The 17,149-nt window shown below is 45.2% G+C and overlaps 1 protein-coding gene across 4 annotated transcripts in view; it reads left to right on the plus strand.

The window, feature by feature from the left end:
* The first annotated feature begins 811 nt into the window (after positions 1–811).
* ralgps1 (Ral GEF with PH domain and SH3 binding motif 1) overlaps positions 812–17,149 on the plus strand; it is a 729,016-nt gene continuing 712,678 nt past the window's right edge. For all 4 annotated transcript variants that reach the window (XM_033049388.1, XM_033049390.1, XM_033049389.1 and 1 more), the window contains exon 1: positions 812–1,118. The gene's annotated coding sequence lies outside the window, so the exon portion shown is untranslated. The remainder of the gene's footprint in view (positions 1,119–17,149) is intronic.

A 17,149-nucleotide genomic window follows, 5' to 3' on the forward strand; every position in this document is an offset into this window, starting at 1 on the left:
TGCACTAAAGAGAGACACAAAATGCTGGAGTAACTCAGCGGGTCAGGCAGCATCTCTGGAGAAAAGGAATAGGTGATGTTTCGGGTCGAGACCCTTCTTCAGAATGTCACCTATTCCTTCTCTCCAGAGATGATGCCTGTCCCGCTGAGTTACTCCAGCTTTTTGTGTCTATCTTTGGTGCAAACTAGCCTCTGCTGTTCCTTCCTGCACATCTTCATACCCACTAGTTGGCTACTGTTTTATTCTGAATTACCACAGCCTACAAGCAGCTCAAAGGTCATATAAACTGCCTTGGGAAGTGATGTGGAAGACACTATATCAACGCAGAAGGTAGACAAAAATGCTGGAGAAACTCAGCGGGTGAGGCAGCATCTATGGAGCATCACTTGCTACCTTACCCGCTGAGTTTCTCCAGCATTTTTGTCATCCTTCGATTTTCCAGCATCTGCAGTTCCTTCTTAACTTTTTTTTTTTTTCTATCTTCGGTGTATAACCATATAAATGCAGATGCTGGTTATACACCGAAGATAGACACAAAGTGCCGGAGTAACTCAGGCACCCGTTCCTTCAGTCCAGAGATGATGCCTGGCCCGCTGAGTTACTCCAGCATTGTGTGTTCATCTTCACCATATAAATGCAAACACTTCTTGAGTAGGAACTACAAGTCCCAGCGTGCATCTGAGGTCGTTCAGGCGAAACCCTTGCAGTAATTGGGGAAGGGACTCGCCAAACAGCAGCCGGCGTGGAGGCTGGGCGAAATGTTGATTGGAGTGAGCGTCTGTCGCTCAGAATGTACCTGCACTTCCTGTTGTCAATGGTTGGGGAGCTGTTGTAGTTGGTGGCAAGTGGTTTGTTGAAGATTCCCAAACCCTGCCTTCTTGTGCAATGTAGTAGAGAGCTCAGATGCATTGGCAACTGTAGCAGAGAACAAAGCTTCGGGGAGGTGGGGTGGAGCAGATTATTGCAGAGCCCCCTCATTCTGCAGGGGAATTCACTTACCTAACTAAGACCCAGCCACGAATAGAAGTCAGTCATTATTTGATTCAGTGGGAGATAAAAGGTGCCAGGCGACGGAATATCCAGTGAAATGACAGACTGCAGCGTCAGTAGAAGGAGCGGTGAGTGTGTATTTATATAGCAACTGCTCATGTCTACATTAGTGTGTATTTATATGTTGGTCTGGTGTGAGGGGGTGAAACTGGATATTATTGTGCAATGTGAGCTTAATATGTGGCAGTGTCGGAATGTATTGATTTTGTGTGAGATGCCAATTTGTTAATCAGCATTACACCCTTCCATTCAGGGCTTTAACATGGGCGCCTGCTCAGCAGCAAGTCAAAATCCTGGGAAACACTGGATCTTCTCTGTGACACTTTGCCTGCGGCGGAAATGTTTCTATTTACTGGTGGTCTATGTGTGTGTGTGTGAATTGTTTTTAACCACGGCGTTGCAGTGGGGCAATACAATGCGTTGTGCTTACATGGAACCAGGAACTGGGCTGTTGAAATATACGTCCCACCTTTATTCGGAGGGGGCTGTGCACTTTCTCATACACCAGGTCCCTCGGTATTTTGTTTTATTTTATCGCGGGTTTGGGTAAAAGGGGGTACCGTTTTAGAAAGCTGCCGGCTGCACAAAAATTCAAATATGTTTTGTTGTAGGGAGATGATTCAAAAAGGGGAGGAAACAGCACGCCCTTGGCTCGTTACAGGGTTTGGGTAGTGCAATATTAAAATGCAGTATCCTTTTCAAAAAAAAAAATCTTTGAATTATTGGTCTGGCGCAGGTGCAGGATGGTTGAAACTCGTCTCTGGAGAGCCCAGCACAGTGGTATCTGTATGAATCTCACGCCTGACCCGAGACGGTGGAAAAAATAGCACTTGTACCGCCCAGTATATGCGTGTAAAACCATTCCAGTGAAATGAATCGCCTTCCAGCAGACCAGCGCGCATTGTCATATCTGTGTCCTCTTTCTGAATGGGAAGTCTAGCAACTGCTCATGTCTACAAGTTTGACCGCTGCTGATCCAACAACCTAGAAACGATTGCAGATTTAAAAAAAAAACATTTTTACGAGTATTATGCACCGTCGCTGACTTTCCGCATTTTCAAGCCCTTTCTCACACATAAGACACAGAGTGCTAGAGTAACTCGTCGGCATGTCAGGCAGCATCTCTGGGGAACATGACTATGCGACGATTTGGGTTGGGATTCTTCTGCAGACAGTGATGTTTCACAACAACTTTATTTCAACATGCGGTTTAATAATGTAAATATTTTAAACAGACATTTAGTACAACTGCTCCATGGATCCCAAATATCATAGATCTTTGGTGGTGCCAAGGCAGGGATTGTTGTTGTTAGTTTGATGTCAGGTGGATTCGCTGGCAATTGTACTACTGGGTTAGGTTCCAGTTTTAGTTTGAAAGACACAGCATGGAAACCACCTAGTCCAGGCTGACCCATTCACACTAGTTCCATGTTATCCCACTTTCTCATGGGGAGAAGGCAGGAGAATGGGGATAGGAGGGAGAGATAGATCAGCCATGATTGAATGGCAGAGTAGACTTGATGGGCTGAATGGCCTAATTCTGCTCCTATCACGTATGATCTTATGATCTTACAAGGACTCTAAATGAGAATGGCACTTTGTCTTGCATGGTCAGTTTAAGGTAACTATTGACAGCACTGCTTATAGGAAACATCTTGGGCCATTCTTTGGAAAGTGAGCCAAAATGTCACACACGTGACCAGATGTCGTCACATAAAGTAATACATGAAAAATATTCTTACGAGATTTATCTTATTCATTGCTATTTTCCTACCTACACAACTATAATGCGTGTCTGCTATTGATATGACCACTCATTTAAAAATTCACAGTTATGGAAAAAAAAAACCCTTATGTGTGAGGTCACACACGTGACCCGCCATATTTGACCTCTAGATTAGATTAGATTATTCCTTTAATAATCCTTTTCAGGAAATTACAGTGCCACGACAGCTTCAAGACAAACATAACACCACACATTTCCTCAAAAGGCTTCCATACATAACAAGTTAAAATACGTTAAAATACAAGTTAAAATACAATTAATTTAAAAAAAGTGCAGTTATTTATGCTCATTATAAAGTCTTATAGCAGCTGGTAAACAGGACTTCCTGTATCTCTCCGTTTTGCACATTGGTGCAATCAGCCTCTGACTGAAGATGCTGCTCTTGATCACCTTCAGCGCATGGAGTGGGTGAGTGGGGTTTGTCATTATAGAACCTAGTTTATTTAGAGTTCTGGCCTCTGCCACCTGCTGGACCGTTCGTTGCTCAGCCCCGACCACTGAGCCGGCCTTCCTGATTAGTTTGTCCAGTCTGTTTTTATCCGCTATACGGGCGCCATCTCCCCAACAGGCCACAGCAAAAAACAGAGCACTGGCCACCACTGAATGGTAGACACTGCACAGTAGGGGTTGGCAGATATTAAATGACCTCAGCCTCCTTAAAAAATACAGTCGGCTTTGTCCCCTCCTGTACACCGCCTCCATATGACACTTCCAGTTCAGCTCACTGTCAAGCTGCACCCCAAGGTACCTGTGATTAGCAACCACCTCTGACCCTAAACAAACATTGTCAGCAAAACATATAAAATATTCACTTGATAAACTTAAAAAAAAGAAAAAAGAATTATATATACAGTGCAAAACAATATACCTGTAATGCTTTCAGAATTTGAAGAGATGTATTCCACAATTTGTTTTTCATAGTTTGAGGCCACACACGTGACCAAGAATGGCCCTTTTGTAAATACAGAATAAAACACGGCAGATGCTGGAAATCTGAAATAAAACGCAGCACGCTGAATCAGACTAAAGATCATTGATCGGAAACCTTGACCATATTTTGCATTGATGTTGAATTTGCAGCATTTTTTTTTTGCTTTTGTTTCAGTTTCTAGTTTTATTCAGTTTATTGTCAGGTGCACCAAGGTTCAAACCAAACATATACGATTGTTAAGGGTTTGGACATGCTAGAGGCAGGAAACATGTTCCCGATGTTGGGGGGGGTCCAGAATCAGGGGCCACAGTTTAAGAATAAGGAGTAAGCCATCTAGAACGGAGATGAGGAAACACTTTTTCTCACAGAGAGTGGTGACTCTGTGGAATTCTCTGCCTCAGAGGGTGGTGGAGGCAGGTTCTCTGGATGCTTTCAAGAGAGAGCTGGATAGGGCTCTTAAAAATAGCAGAGTCAGGGGATATGGGGAGAAGGCAGGAACGGGGTACTGATTGGGGATGATCAGCCATGATCACATTGAATGGCGGTGCTGGCTCGAAGGGCCAAATGGCCTGCCTCATGCACCTATTGTCTATTGTCTATGAGAAGCTTTTGTTGAGTGCTCACTAGTCAACGGAAATACTGTACACGACCACAAATTGAGTCGTCCACCGTGTACAAATGCATGATTTTAGTTTTGTTTTTGTTTGTTGTTTTGGCTTCCGGTTTCAGAGCAGTCAGCGGAAGGACTGTACATGATTACAATCGAGCCATTTACAGTGTATAGATACCTATTAAGGGCTGTAGGAATAGAGGTTCTAAGAAGAGTGTGGAGAGATTGTAATATGTGATTGTAGATCTGCTTCTGTGGCCAGCACACAAATAGTCTGTGACATATAATAATCATATATAATCATACAGCATGGAAACTGGTCCTTTTGGCTCAACTAACCCATGATTACTAAGATGCCCCATCTAAGCTAGTCCCAACTGCATGCTTTTAGCCCACGTCCTTCTAAATGTTGTTATTGTACCCGTCTTGACTATTTTAACTGGCAGCTCATTCCATCATATATATTCACCACCCTCTCTGTGAAAATGATCTCCTCAGGTTCCTATTAAATCTTTCACCCCTCACCCTAAACCCATTCCCTTTAGTTCTTCATTCCTCTATCATGAGAAAGATACTTTAGAGATACAGCATGGAAACAGGCCCTTTGGCCCATCGAGTCCGTGCTGACCAGGAATCGGCCCATACACTAGAATTGTGGGGGAGTCCAGAACCAGGGGCCACAGTTTAAGAATAAGGAGTAAGCCATTTAGAACGGAGACGAGGAAACACTTGTTCTCACAGAGAGTTGTGAGTCTGTGGAATTCTCTGCCTCAGAGGGCGGTGGAGGCAGGTTCTGTGGGTTTGGAAGTCCAAGGAGTCTTGACGGGTTGTTGAGGTCCATCATATCGATGGTACAATCTGCTGCTACTGTGCATCAGAGGTGGAGTGAGTTAACAGTTGTGGAAGGGCTGCCTATTAAGTGGACCACTGTGTCCTGAATGGTGTCGAGCATCTTCAATGTAGTTAAAGCCAAACTCATCCAGTCAAGTGGAAAAAGTTCTATCACACTCCTGACTCCAGCCTTGTAGATGGAGTCTTTTAGCAAACCATATCTGTTCATGGTCTCCTTTGCCCCATATTAATTTGCCTCCATCACTTTGTGTGCGTGCTAAATCTGTCTACCTTGCTCCCCATTGTTCATCTTCTCGTATAGAATTGAATCATAAACGAATCTGGACACGTACAGCTCTGCAGCGCATGTCATTGACAAGGACTGCAATTAGCCGAGGCCCCAAGTATTGATTGTTGCTGACTCCCATTATTTACAAACTGCAAACAATCCACTTGTTACTATCACTTTGATTTGTGAGAGATCCCTAATCCATATTAGCACTGCTCCCAATCTCATGAGCCCCAGTTCGTGACAGCTACACGCTCCAGGGCGTGCGCAAATCTGATGATCGATCCTGGACCCAGCACATTGATGCGATCACAAAGACAGCTAACACATGCCTCTACTTCCTCAGAGGTTTGAGGAGACTTGGCATGTTGCCAAATACGCTATCAAACTTTGACAGGTGTACGGTGGAGAACGCACTGACTAGTGGTTGCATCACAGCCTGGTTGGGAAATTTGAATGGGCGGCAAGGTGGCCCATGTCTGAAGAAGGGTCTCGACCCGAAACATCACCAATTCCTTCTCTCCAGAGGTGCTGCCTGTCCCACTGAGTTACGCCAGCATTTTGTGTATCTTTGATTTAAACCAGCATCTGCAGTTCCTTCCTACACACATAGCGGCACAGGGGTAGAGTTATTGCCTTACAGCACCAGAGTCCCAGGTTCGATCCTGACTACGGGTGCTGTCTGTATGGAGTTTGAACGTTCACCCCATGACCTGCGTGGCTTTTCTCCAGGAACTGCGGTTTCCTCCCACACTCCAAAGACGTACAGGTTTGTAGGTTAATTGGCTTGGTTTAATCGCAAATTGTCCCTTGTGCGTGTAGGATAGTGTTAGTGTGCGGGGAACGTTGGTCGGCGCGGACAGTGGACCGAAGGGCCTGTTTCCGCGCTGTATCTCTAAACTAAACTGTATATCTAAACTAAGAACAAAGGAGGCTGCAGAAGATGGTGACATTGCCCAGCCTATCATGGGTACTGACCTCCCCACCATCAAGGGAATCTACAGCAAACTGTTGCCTCAAGAAGGCAGCTAATCTGATCAAGGACCCACACCACCCTGGCCATGAACTCTTCATGCTGCTACCATCAAGAAGGTAGTACAGGAGTAAACCAGGTAACCACCAGATTCAGGAACAGCTTCTTCTCAGCAACCATCATGTTCTTGAACCAGCCGGCACAACATAGAAACATAGAAAATAGGTGCAGGAGTAGGCCATTCGGCCCTTCAAGCCTGCACTGCCATTCAATATGATCATGGCTGATCATCCAACTCAGTATCCCATACCTGCCTTCTTTCCATACCCCCTGATCACCTTAGCCACAAGGGCCACATCTAACTCCCTCTTAAATATAGCCAACGAACTTGCCTCAACTACCTTCTGTGGCAGAGAATTCCAGAGATTCATGGGGAGTGAAAAATGTTTTTCTCATCTCGGTCCTAATAGATTTCCCCCTTATCTTTAAACTGTGACCCCTTGTTCTGGACTTCCTCAACATCGGGAACAATCAACCATAACCCCAACACCCTACTTCAGCAACAAACCACTGTGGACTACTATGGTAGTTCCACATAGTTTGATGTTTATACTACCATTGTCCTATTTATAAGTTCAAAAGTGATAGAAGCAGAATTAGGCCATTTGGTCCATCAAGTCTACTCCACCAATCAGTCGTGGCTGATGTATCTTTCACTCTGAACCCCATTCTCATGCATTCTCCCCATAACCCCTAACACCCGTACTAATCAAGAATCTATCTATCTCTGCCTCAAAAATATCCATTGGCCTCCACAGCCTTCTGTGGCAAAGAATCCCACAGATTCACCACGATCTGACTAAATAAATCCCTCCTCCTTCCTAAAGGAACATCCTTTAATTCTGAGGCTATAACCTCTAGTCCTAGACTCTCCCACTAGTGGAATCATCCTCTCCACATCCACTCTATACAAGCCTTTCACTATTCGGTAAGTTTCAATGAGGTTCCTCCTCATCTTTCTAAACTCCAGCGAGTTGAGTTGGCATAACTGATAATTTGTTGTATATTTATTTGTTGTCATTGTATTTTGCAGCAGGTTACATTTTCATTGTTTCCATTTCATGTCCAGTGCATATAACAAACACAATCTCCTGAAGTGCCAATTTCAAATGGCTTCTGAAAATTCAAATGCAATACATGTATCAGTTCAACTGTATTAAAGTCATAGTCATTCGTACAGACAGGTAACTCTACCGCTGTGCCACTGTGCAGCCTCAGGTGCTTAATAAATCTTGCCCTCTAACCTTAAACCTATGGTAGACAAAAATGCTGGAGAAACTCAGCGGGTGAGGCAGCGTCTATGGAGCGAAGGAAATAGGCAACGTTTCGGGCCGATTTCTGATTTTCCAGCATCTGCAGTTACTTCTTAAACACCTTAAACCTAACTCTGGTTCTAGACTCCACTACCTTGGGTAAAAGACTGTAGATTCACCTGTGTAGGAAGGAACTGCAGATGCTGGTTTAAACCAAAGATAGACACAAAAAGCTGGAGTAACTCGGCGGGACAGGCAGCATCTCTGGAGCGAAGGAATGGGTGACGTTTCGGGTCAAGACCCTTCTTCAGACTGAATAGGTTGGCCCTAATCTGTAGGGTAGTGTAATTGTGCGCTGGTCGGTGCAGACATGATGGGCGAAGGGCCTGTTTCCACACTATCTACAACAACTTAAAGCCGCGGTCTCCGGTGAGGAAGAGCCGATCCTGGACTGACTCTGGACTCTGGTCCTGACCACGGGGGGGAAATGGAGGAGGACTGGCCAAATTTTGTGCCTTCCACCACAGTGATGAATGCTGTGGTGGATGTTTGTGTTACAGTTTTATTGTGGTTGTGTGTTCTTTATTATTGTATCGCTGCAGACAACCCAAATTTCCACCAGCCTGGCTGTGTGGCAAATAAATTATATCTAATTATATCTAATCTAATCTATAAAGTGTAAACCTTATTATTGTGGTGAGGTGTCGTATACATATTGTGGTGGAGTGTCAACCTTGTGTTTCTGCTCTCAAAGTCGCAGTAGTGGGAATTGAACCTGTGACCCTTTTGACAGGAGGCAAGAGTACTCCCTGCTGTGCCACAGCTGACACTGAAGTGCTGCTTCAACTGCTCACCTCCTTGTCTCTGCATATTTGCCCTTGTTACACAGTGAGGGCTGATTGCTTTGACAGTCTATTAATGCGAAAACGAGGGAGCAGACCTTGAGAGGGACTGGAGCATCTCGAAGTGTGTTGCTTCCATGCTCCCTACCGCAGACAAATGGATTGCTTTTGGCTTTCATCTCTTTTAACAAAGCCACGGATTTCTTGCTGGGCGCACCGAGACAGACTCCTGCCGCCCTTTGGTAGGGTTTGTTGGTGTGGACGTTCAGCGACTACAGTCAAGACCAACTGTTCACGAATAACGTACTCGCACCAGAGTTTCCAGCTCGCATTTGCAGCAATAATCCTTGGCCTTATCTATAAAATGAAACCAATCTTGCTTGACATTGAAGTATTGAAGAGGCTAACGAGAGGAAACGCGCAAAGTACCAGGAACTGGTGGAGATGTGCCAGGACAGAGGCTGGAGGACATACTATGAGCCCATAGAGGTGGGCTGTAGAGGCTTTGCAGAACGCTCACTCTGCAAAGGCCTCAACCAGTTGGGCAGTACGGACGGGGCTGGCAAAGAAGAGGGCCATTCAATCCGCAAGCGAAGCCACAGAGAAAGCCACTAGGTGGCTTTGGATTAAGAGGGCTGATCCGTGGGCGGTTGCTGCTGGGATGCAAGTCGGGGCCTGATCAACCCCGGCTGGGTCACCTGGGCGAGGGTGTCTGATGTTGTGGGACCCGAAACACCCGATGACCCCAGCTCACATCACTGAGGATGCATCCCAGCGCATCTAGAAAATGTATCTTTCACACAAGTGCATGATGAGGTAGAAGAATAGTTAAACACTTACTCTGAAGACACAAGGAACTGCAGATGTTGGTTGACAAAAAAAAAGTAGGTAACTCATTGGGTCATGCAGCACCTCTGCAGTGTAGAAAGGAACTGCACATTTATACCGAGGATAGACACAAAATGCTGGAGTAACTCAGCGCGTTAGGCAGCATCTCTGGAGAAAATAGATGGGTGGTGTTTTGGGTCGGGGGTCTGAAGAAGGGTCCCGACCCAAAACGTCACCCATCCTTTCGCTCCAGAGATGTTGCATGCCCCGCTGAATTACTCCAGCACTTTGTGTCTATCTTCAGCATCTCTGGTGAACGGATAGATGACATTTTGGGTCGGGACCATTCTTCAGACCGATTGTAGTGGGGTGGGTGAAAGCTGGAACAGAGGTGGGGGTGGGACAAAGCCTGGCGAGTGACAGGTGGATACAGGTGAGGGCGGGTGTGTGGGTTTTTTTTGTTGGCAGATGTTTGGACAAAGGTTGGAGATGAAAAGACAGAGGTAGACATTCCTTCTCTCCAGAGATGCTGCCTGACCCGCTGAGTTACTCCAGCATTTTCTGTCTACATTTGATCTAAACCAGCATCTGCAGTTCTTTCCTACACATGAAAAGACAGAGTATGAGAGAAGGTGATGACATAACATGTGAAGCCAGGAAGGGATATAGATGGAAGGGGAGAAGGAGAGGGAATATCTAGTCCCCCATGGCATTGACATAAACGATAAATTAAATTAAACCGCTAGGATGTTGCCTGGTTTGGAGGACTTCCATTGTGTTGAGAGATTGGATAAGTGGGATTAGACCATAGTGTTTTAGACTGTGGAGATACAGCGCGGACACAGGCCCTTCGGCCCACCATATCTGCACCGACCAACGATCACTGTACCACTTACCGAAGCCAAATAACCTACAAACGTGTCCATCTTTGGAGTGTGGGAGGAAACCGGAGCACCCGGAGGAAACCCACGCGGTCATGGGGAGAACGTGCAAACTCCGTACAGACAGCACCCGTAGTCGGAATCGAACCCGGGTCTCTGGCGCTGTGAGGCAGCAACTCTACCACTGCGCCACCGTGCCATTTGTTTTCCCTGCATTGAAGGAGGCAAAGCGGTGACCTATGGAGGTATATAAAATTTAATGAGGCAAGGATAGGGTAGATTATCAAATGTAATTTTGTGCAAAGGGTATCAAAAACAAGAGGGCATTGATTTATCATAAAAATCATAAGTGATGGCAGTCGAATTAGGCCATTCGGCCCATCGTCTACTCTGCCATTCAATATAGAGAGTGGTTGATGTCTGGAACACGTTGCCGGAGGAGACGTTAAAATCAGATAATTATTATATATTTTTTAATAATCATTTAGAAAGATACTTCAATAGATAAGTTAAACTAAAGTCTACAATCCTAATGTAAGGAAGGCATAGAAGGATACAGTCCTAATGTGGGCATATGCGATTAGTGTACTTGGGCAAAATTGTTGGCATGGGGCAAGCATGAATGCTTGGAATGTTAGGGCTGGCTTGCGGGGCCGAGTGGCCTACTCCTGCTCTTTTCTCAGAGACACAAGGAACTGCAGATGCTGGTTTGCAGAAAAAAGACACAAAGTGCTGGAGTGGACAAAAAATGCTGGAGAAACTCAGCGGGTGAGGCAGCATCTATGGAGAGAAGGAATAGGTGACGTTTCGGGTCGAGACCCTTCAGACTGATGTCGCGGGGGAGGCGGGAAAAATAAAGGAAGAGGCGGAGACAGTAGGCTTTGTGGGAGAGCTGGGAAGGGGAGGGGAAGTAGGGAAGGCTATCTAAAATTAGAGGTCAATTTTCATACCGCTGGGGTGTAAACTGCCTAAGCGAAATATGAGGTGCTGTTCCTCCAATTTGCGCTGGGCCTCACTCTGACAATGGAGGAGGTGCAGGACAAAAAGGTCAGATTGGGAATGAGAGGGGGAGTTGAAGTGCTGAGCAACTGGGAGATCAGGTTGCTTAGTACGAACTGAGTGGAGATGTTGGGAAAAGCGATCGCCGAGCCTGCGCTTGGTCTCACCGAAATAGAGAAGTTGACACCTGGAACAGCGGATGCAGTAGATGAGGTTGGAAAAGGTGCAGGTGAACCTCTGCCTCATCTGGAAAGACTGATTGGGTCCTTGAATGGAGTCAAGGGGGGAGGTAAAGTGAAAAGTGTAGCATTTCCTGCGGTTGCAGGGGAAAGTACCTGGGAAAGGGGTGGTTCGGGTGGGATGGGACGAATTGACCAGGGAGTTACGGAGGGAATGGTCTCTGCGGAAAGCAGAAAGGGGAGGAGATGGGAAGATGTGGCCAGTTGGATCCGTTTGGAGGTGGTGAGAATGTCGGAGGATTATATGTTGTATGCGACGACTGATAGGGTGGAAGGTGTGGACAAGGGGGCTCTGTCCTTACGAGTAGGGGGATGGGGAATAAGAGCGGAGGTGCAGGACACAGAGGAGACCCTAGTGAGAGCCTCATCCATAATAGAAATGGGGAACCCCCGTTCCCTAAAGAATGAGGACATCTCCGATTCCCTGGTATGCTGCCTAACCCGCTGGAGTAACTCAGCAGGTTAAGCAGTATCTCTGCAGGACATGGATAGGTGATTTTTTTGGGGTCGGGACCCTTCTGATTTACGGTAGGGAGGGGGAGGGGGTGGACAGAGAAAGCTGGAAAAGAGAGGTGGGACGGGACAAAGCCTGGCAAGTGATAGGTGGATATTGGTAAGGTGGGTCTGATTGGCCTAGTGCCACATATCAGCTGCCAGACTCTGTCATGTATAAACATACAGATCATGCCTTCTACATTCTTATACAAATTGTTTAAATACATGAAAGCCAAGTCAGTGGATAGTTTTAAGGCAGATATAGACAAATTCTTGATTAGAACGGGTGTCATGGGTTATGGGGAGAAGGCAGCAAAATGGGATTCGGAGACGGAGGTCATCCATGATTGAATGGCGGAGTAGACTCGATGGGCCGAATGGCCTAATTCTACTCCTATAAACTTGTGAACTATGATACACAATTGCTGGAGCATCTCTGGAGCGAAGGAAATAGGTGACGTTTCAGTCTGAAGAAAGGTCTCGACCGGAAACGTCATCTATTCCTTCGCTCCATAGATGCTGCCTCACCCGCTGAGTTTCTCCAGCAATTTGGTCCACCTTGTGAACTATGACGATCAACAACAGGCCCAGAACCGATCCCGCTGTGACACGTGACAATAAAACACTCTTGACCTGACTCTCTGGGGAAAAAAAATAATTCTGATGGAGTTTTTATCTGTGGACTATCAAATGCACTGTCAACTCTGAAGGAACTGCCTGTGAAACCTCAGCTGCCTTCTCTCAGTGTCTTTATGAGTGAATGGTGTACCTTGTATTATTTATGAATTACAGCAGATGTGTATCCTAATTTATTGCAATGAAACAAGGATGCTTTCAGGAGTGCTTGTGTTCCGATAAGGAGTTTTAGACATTTATGCTCCCCTCCCCTCCCCTCCCCTCCTCTTCTCTTCTACCTTCCCCTCCCCTCCGTTCTTCTCCTGATACCACTCAGCTGGCCATCTTAACAACTGCTTGGAATAAGAAGGACTAATTGGTGCTAATGGTTTGATTAACACCTGGATGTAATAAGAGCCTGATGACAAATAATAAAAATACAATCTGCAGATGGTTAAAATTTTGAATTGGAAATAAAATGTTGGCAATATTCAGGTCGGGAAACACTGAAAACATTTTGTGTTGAAGAGCCTTCATCAAAACTAGGGGGTAAATAAAATATTTGTGTAAAGTTGAGGAGGGATGGCCAGAGTAAAGAGAACACCTCTGACTGGGCGGGGCCTGTGTTGCCATGGGGATAAGCTGTGGGTAACGAGGTCTGGTCGACAGGTTAACGAGGTGAGTTCTTGTGGGGAATTTGCCAGAATCTCGCTGGAGTTGTGAAGAAAATGTGGGCCTTGCATTTTGTCATGTGCCTTTTATTGCCTCTGAATGTTACTTGGCAAGAGTGAGGCACTGTGAAGAGAAGGAAGGAATGAAAAGTGACAGCTAACTTCTGTACAGCAAGTTCCCAAAACACCACTGTCCAAGGAGTAAGTTAGTAGACTGCCGTAAATATGTTGAGAGCACTTGATTTAGCGGGTTAGACACAAAAAACTGGAGTAACTCGGTGGGTCAGGCAGCATCTCTGGAGAAAAGGAATAGGTGACGTTCTCTGTTCTGCTTTGCCCCCATTTTGCCATCGATTTAACAGAGGAAAGTACAGAACAGGCCCTTCGGCCCACAATGAGTTGGAGCTTGCAGTGTCTGAAGAAGGGTCTCGACCCAAAACGTCACCTGTTCCTTTTCTCCAGGATCTGACCTGCTGGGTTACTCCAGCTTTTTGAGTCCATCTTCGGTTTAAACCAGCATCTTCAGTACCTTCTTGCACATTGCTTAGTGGGTTGTTTAATTGACTTTGAGCTCTGGTGTCATTAAGCTGGAAAGGGTGTGGGGAAAGATTTGAAGATGTTGCCAGGACTCGAGGGCCTTAGGCTGTGGGCCGAGGAGCTTTTTCGTTCAGGTTCGTGACCCAAATCACGGAACTACCTGAATTTTTAACATATTGTGTAAATATATTATATAAATCATACCTGAAACTCGTCAAGAACAAAACCTGCACATTTTGTTTAAATATGGCTAAAACTTCCAATTTTCCGAGTAGTAATTGTCCAATCAATGCACGTTTGACATTGAGGACGGACGCAAATTGTTTTATGGTCGCTAGGCAGCGAGGACTCTGGGATTATGGCTGCCTCCTCTTTACATCAACAACAATAACAAGGTTTCCGAGGATAAAGGTAATGCTAACCTTGCTGATCATTTTGTTTTTCAATTAATTTATCTTTATAAAGTTATGATGTGAACTGTTAAATATAAATGATAAATAACAAATTTAGGGTTAGGGTGGACGCGCTGCGGGCCACACATACGGAGTCCGCAGCCGGTCCCAAAGCAGCTCCAGCTCCAGCTCCAGCCATGGGCATCTCTGGAAGGGTGGCGAGCTAGGGTTAGTATAGGGTTAGGCATTTTCCTCTCAGTGGAAGATGCCTTAGCCTTACCCCAGCCTGGCACTGCCCCAGTCCCACTATGGCCGTAACCTCCACTCTGCACACTGGCAGGCAGTGGGGTTCAGTAAATGGAGGAACCCAGAAGAACTGCTCTCACACATTAATTAGGCTGGTTCAGGAGTCGGACCTCTGCAGCAATCTCATTCAAAAAACACACTCACAATTATATTCATTATTGTTTTTATATCATAGTTATATTCCCAAGATATAGAGATATATGGAGATATATAGAGATATATGTAGGGAAATGGAGAGGGAGATCGAGAGAGATAGAGAGAGATGGTATAATAATATATAGTTTAAATAGACTGCAACACGGAAATAGGCTCCCCCATGGTGTAATATCGGGATTGGACACTAGAGGGCGCCTACTTTTTTAATCTCATTTTCTAATTAGTTTAATTAATTAATGTGCAACTTTTGGCACTGCCGAGTTATGACATCCTTCTCAATTATATTTTATCTAAATCTGTGCAAAATCTCATGTAGTTCCGAGACATTGGTCACTACAGTTGATTTCTAGACACATTTTTGATGCTCGGCCCACAACCTACCTGAGCTACAGGGAGAGTTTGGGCAGGCAAGGACTTTATTCCTCTGAGGAGTGATCTGATAGAGGTGTATAAAATCAAGAGGGGAATAGATAGAGTGAATGCAGGGTGTTTTATCCAGGGTAGGGGAATCGAGAACCAGAGGATGTGGGTGAATGGAACGTGCTACCAGAGGAGGTAGTTGAGGCTGGTACTGTAACAGCATTTAAAAGAGACTTGGACACGTACATGGGTAGGAACGGTTTAGAGGGAGATGAGGCAAATGGGACTAGCTTTGATGGAGTATCTTTGCTGGCATAGACAAGTTGGGCCGAAGGGCCTTTTTCTGTGCTGTATGATTCTGAATGCTGGAACAGGATTGAAGGGCTGAATGGCGTATACCTGCTTCTAAGACAGCACCAAAACTTGGTCAGAATTTTCCCTTCATTCGGCAGTTCTTTCACCTGCTTCAGAATATTTGGGAAAATCTTTGAGAACCAGAGGACATCTGTTTAAGGTGAGGGGTGAAAGATAAAATGGTAAACTGAGGGGTAACTTTTTCACACAAAGGGTGATGGGTGTATGGAACGAGCTGCCGGAGGAGGTAGATGAGGGAGGCACGATCACAATGTTTAAAAAAACATTTGGACAGGTACATGGATAGGACAGGTTTTGAGGGATATGGGCCAAATGCAGGCAGGTGGGACTAGGGTACATGACGCATGTTGGTCGGTGTGGGCAAGTTGAGCCCAAGGGCCTATTTCCATGTTAGATGACTTGGTGACTATGTTTAGGTGCAAAAATAATGTTCTTGTCGGTAGATTCTGTAAAAAAGTTAATCAATTCTGTTTTTTGTCAAACGTAACTTGGCACAAGGCCAGATGCAGATGGGATGTTGCCAGCTTTTCAGTAGGTGTTCAGAAATCAATAGCTGCTCTCATTCCTGTGAAGGTAAAAAAAACATTGCATTAAATCAGTGTGAACGGAACTAGCCTCTGCTGGCTGAACGTGTCATTTTATTTTGCTGGCAAGGCAGTGTGTTGAAGAATTATAATTAAAAAAGCTTTGAGGAATAAAAGAAAAGTAGAGCCTTTAACTTTATTGCACAGCTGTGACATCTATTTTTGGAAGAGGAACATGACAGGCTATTTGTGAAAAGTCATTCTGATGAATGATAGAAAGGACAACATTAATTTTACAATTCCATAAATTAAAGATTTGTATCTTAAATCTATAAGATTAAATTTTAAATCTTTAATCTAAAATGGTGACAAATTGGACAAGGCAGCATTGAATCTCCCAGTCGATTATAGTTTTGATAGTGTCTCATTTTTATGGCTGGTTTTATTTTGTGGAACCGTGGTTCGATCCTGACCTCAGATGCTGTCTGTGTGGAGTTTGCATGTGCCTTTTGCTTTGCATCTTATTTGTGCACAGTGAATAGACGATGAAAATTCCCAATTGTTTAACAAAAGTAAAAATCTAACGTTATCTTTCTAACACTCGTATACACCGGATAACAGTAGTCAGTCGCAATCCAGTAAAGCTATATTTTGAATATTACTTCAAGTGCTGGCACTGTAGATTGTATCTGTTGACGGTTCACTTTGCTGTTGACTAGCCTAGGGGGATATTAGATGTCTGGGTAAATCAATGAGCGCAGTAATATTATGGCTGAAATTAGGTTTGCGGAACAGTCAATAATGGGAATGTGTTGTAGTGTAGTTTAGTTTGGAGATACAGTGCGGCAACAGGCCCTTCGGCCCACCGGGTCCGTGCCGACCAGTGATTCTCACACACGAATACTATCCCACACACCCCCGGGACAATTTTACATTCGTACCAAGCTAATTAACGTACAAAAACCTGTACATCTTTGGAGTGTGGGAGGAAACCAAAGATCTCTGGGGAAACCAACATGGTCGACGGGGAGAATGTACATACAGCACCCGTAGTCGGGATCGAACCCGGGTCTCTGGCGCTATCAGCGTTGTAAGGCAGCGACTCTACCGGTGCGCCACTGTGCCGCCCTATTCAATGTGTCAGCA

Source organism: Amblyraja radiata, chromosome 32, assembly GCF_010909765.2.
Source record: "Amblyraja radiata isolate CabotCenter1 chromosome 32, sAmbRad1.1.pri, whole genome shotgun sequence".
Classification (NCBI taxonomy): domain Eukaryota; kingdom Metazoa; phylum Chordata; class Chondrichthyes; order Rajiformes; family Rajidae; genus Amblyraja; species Amblyraja radiata.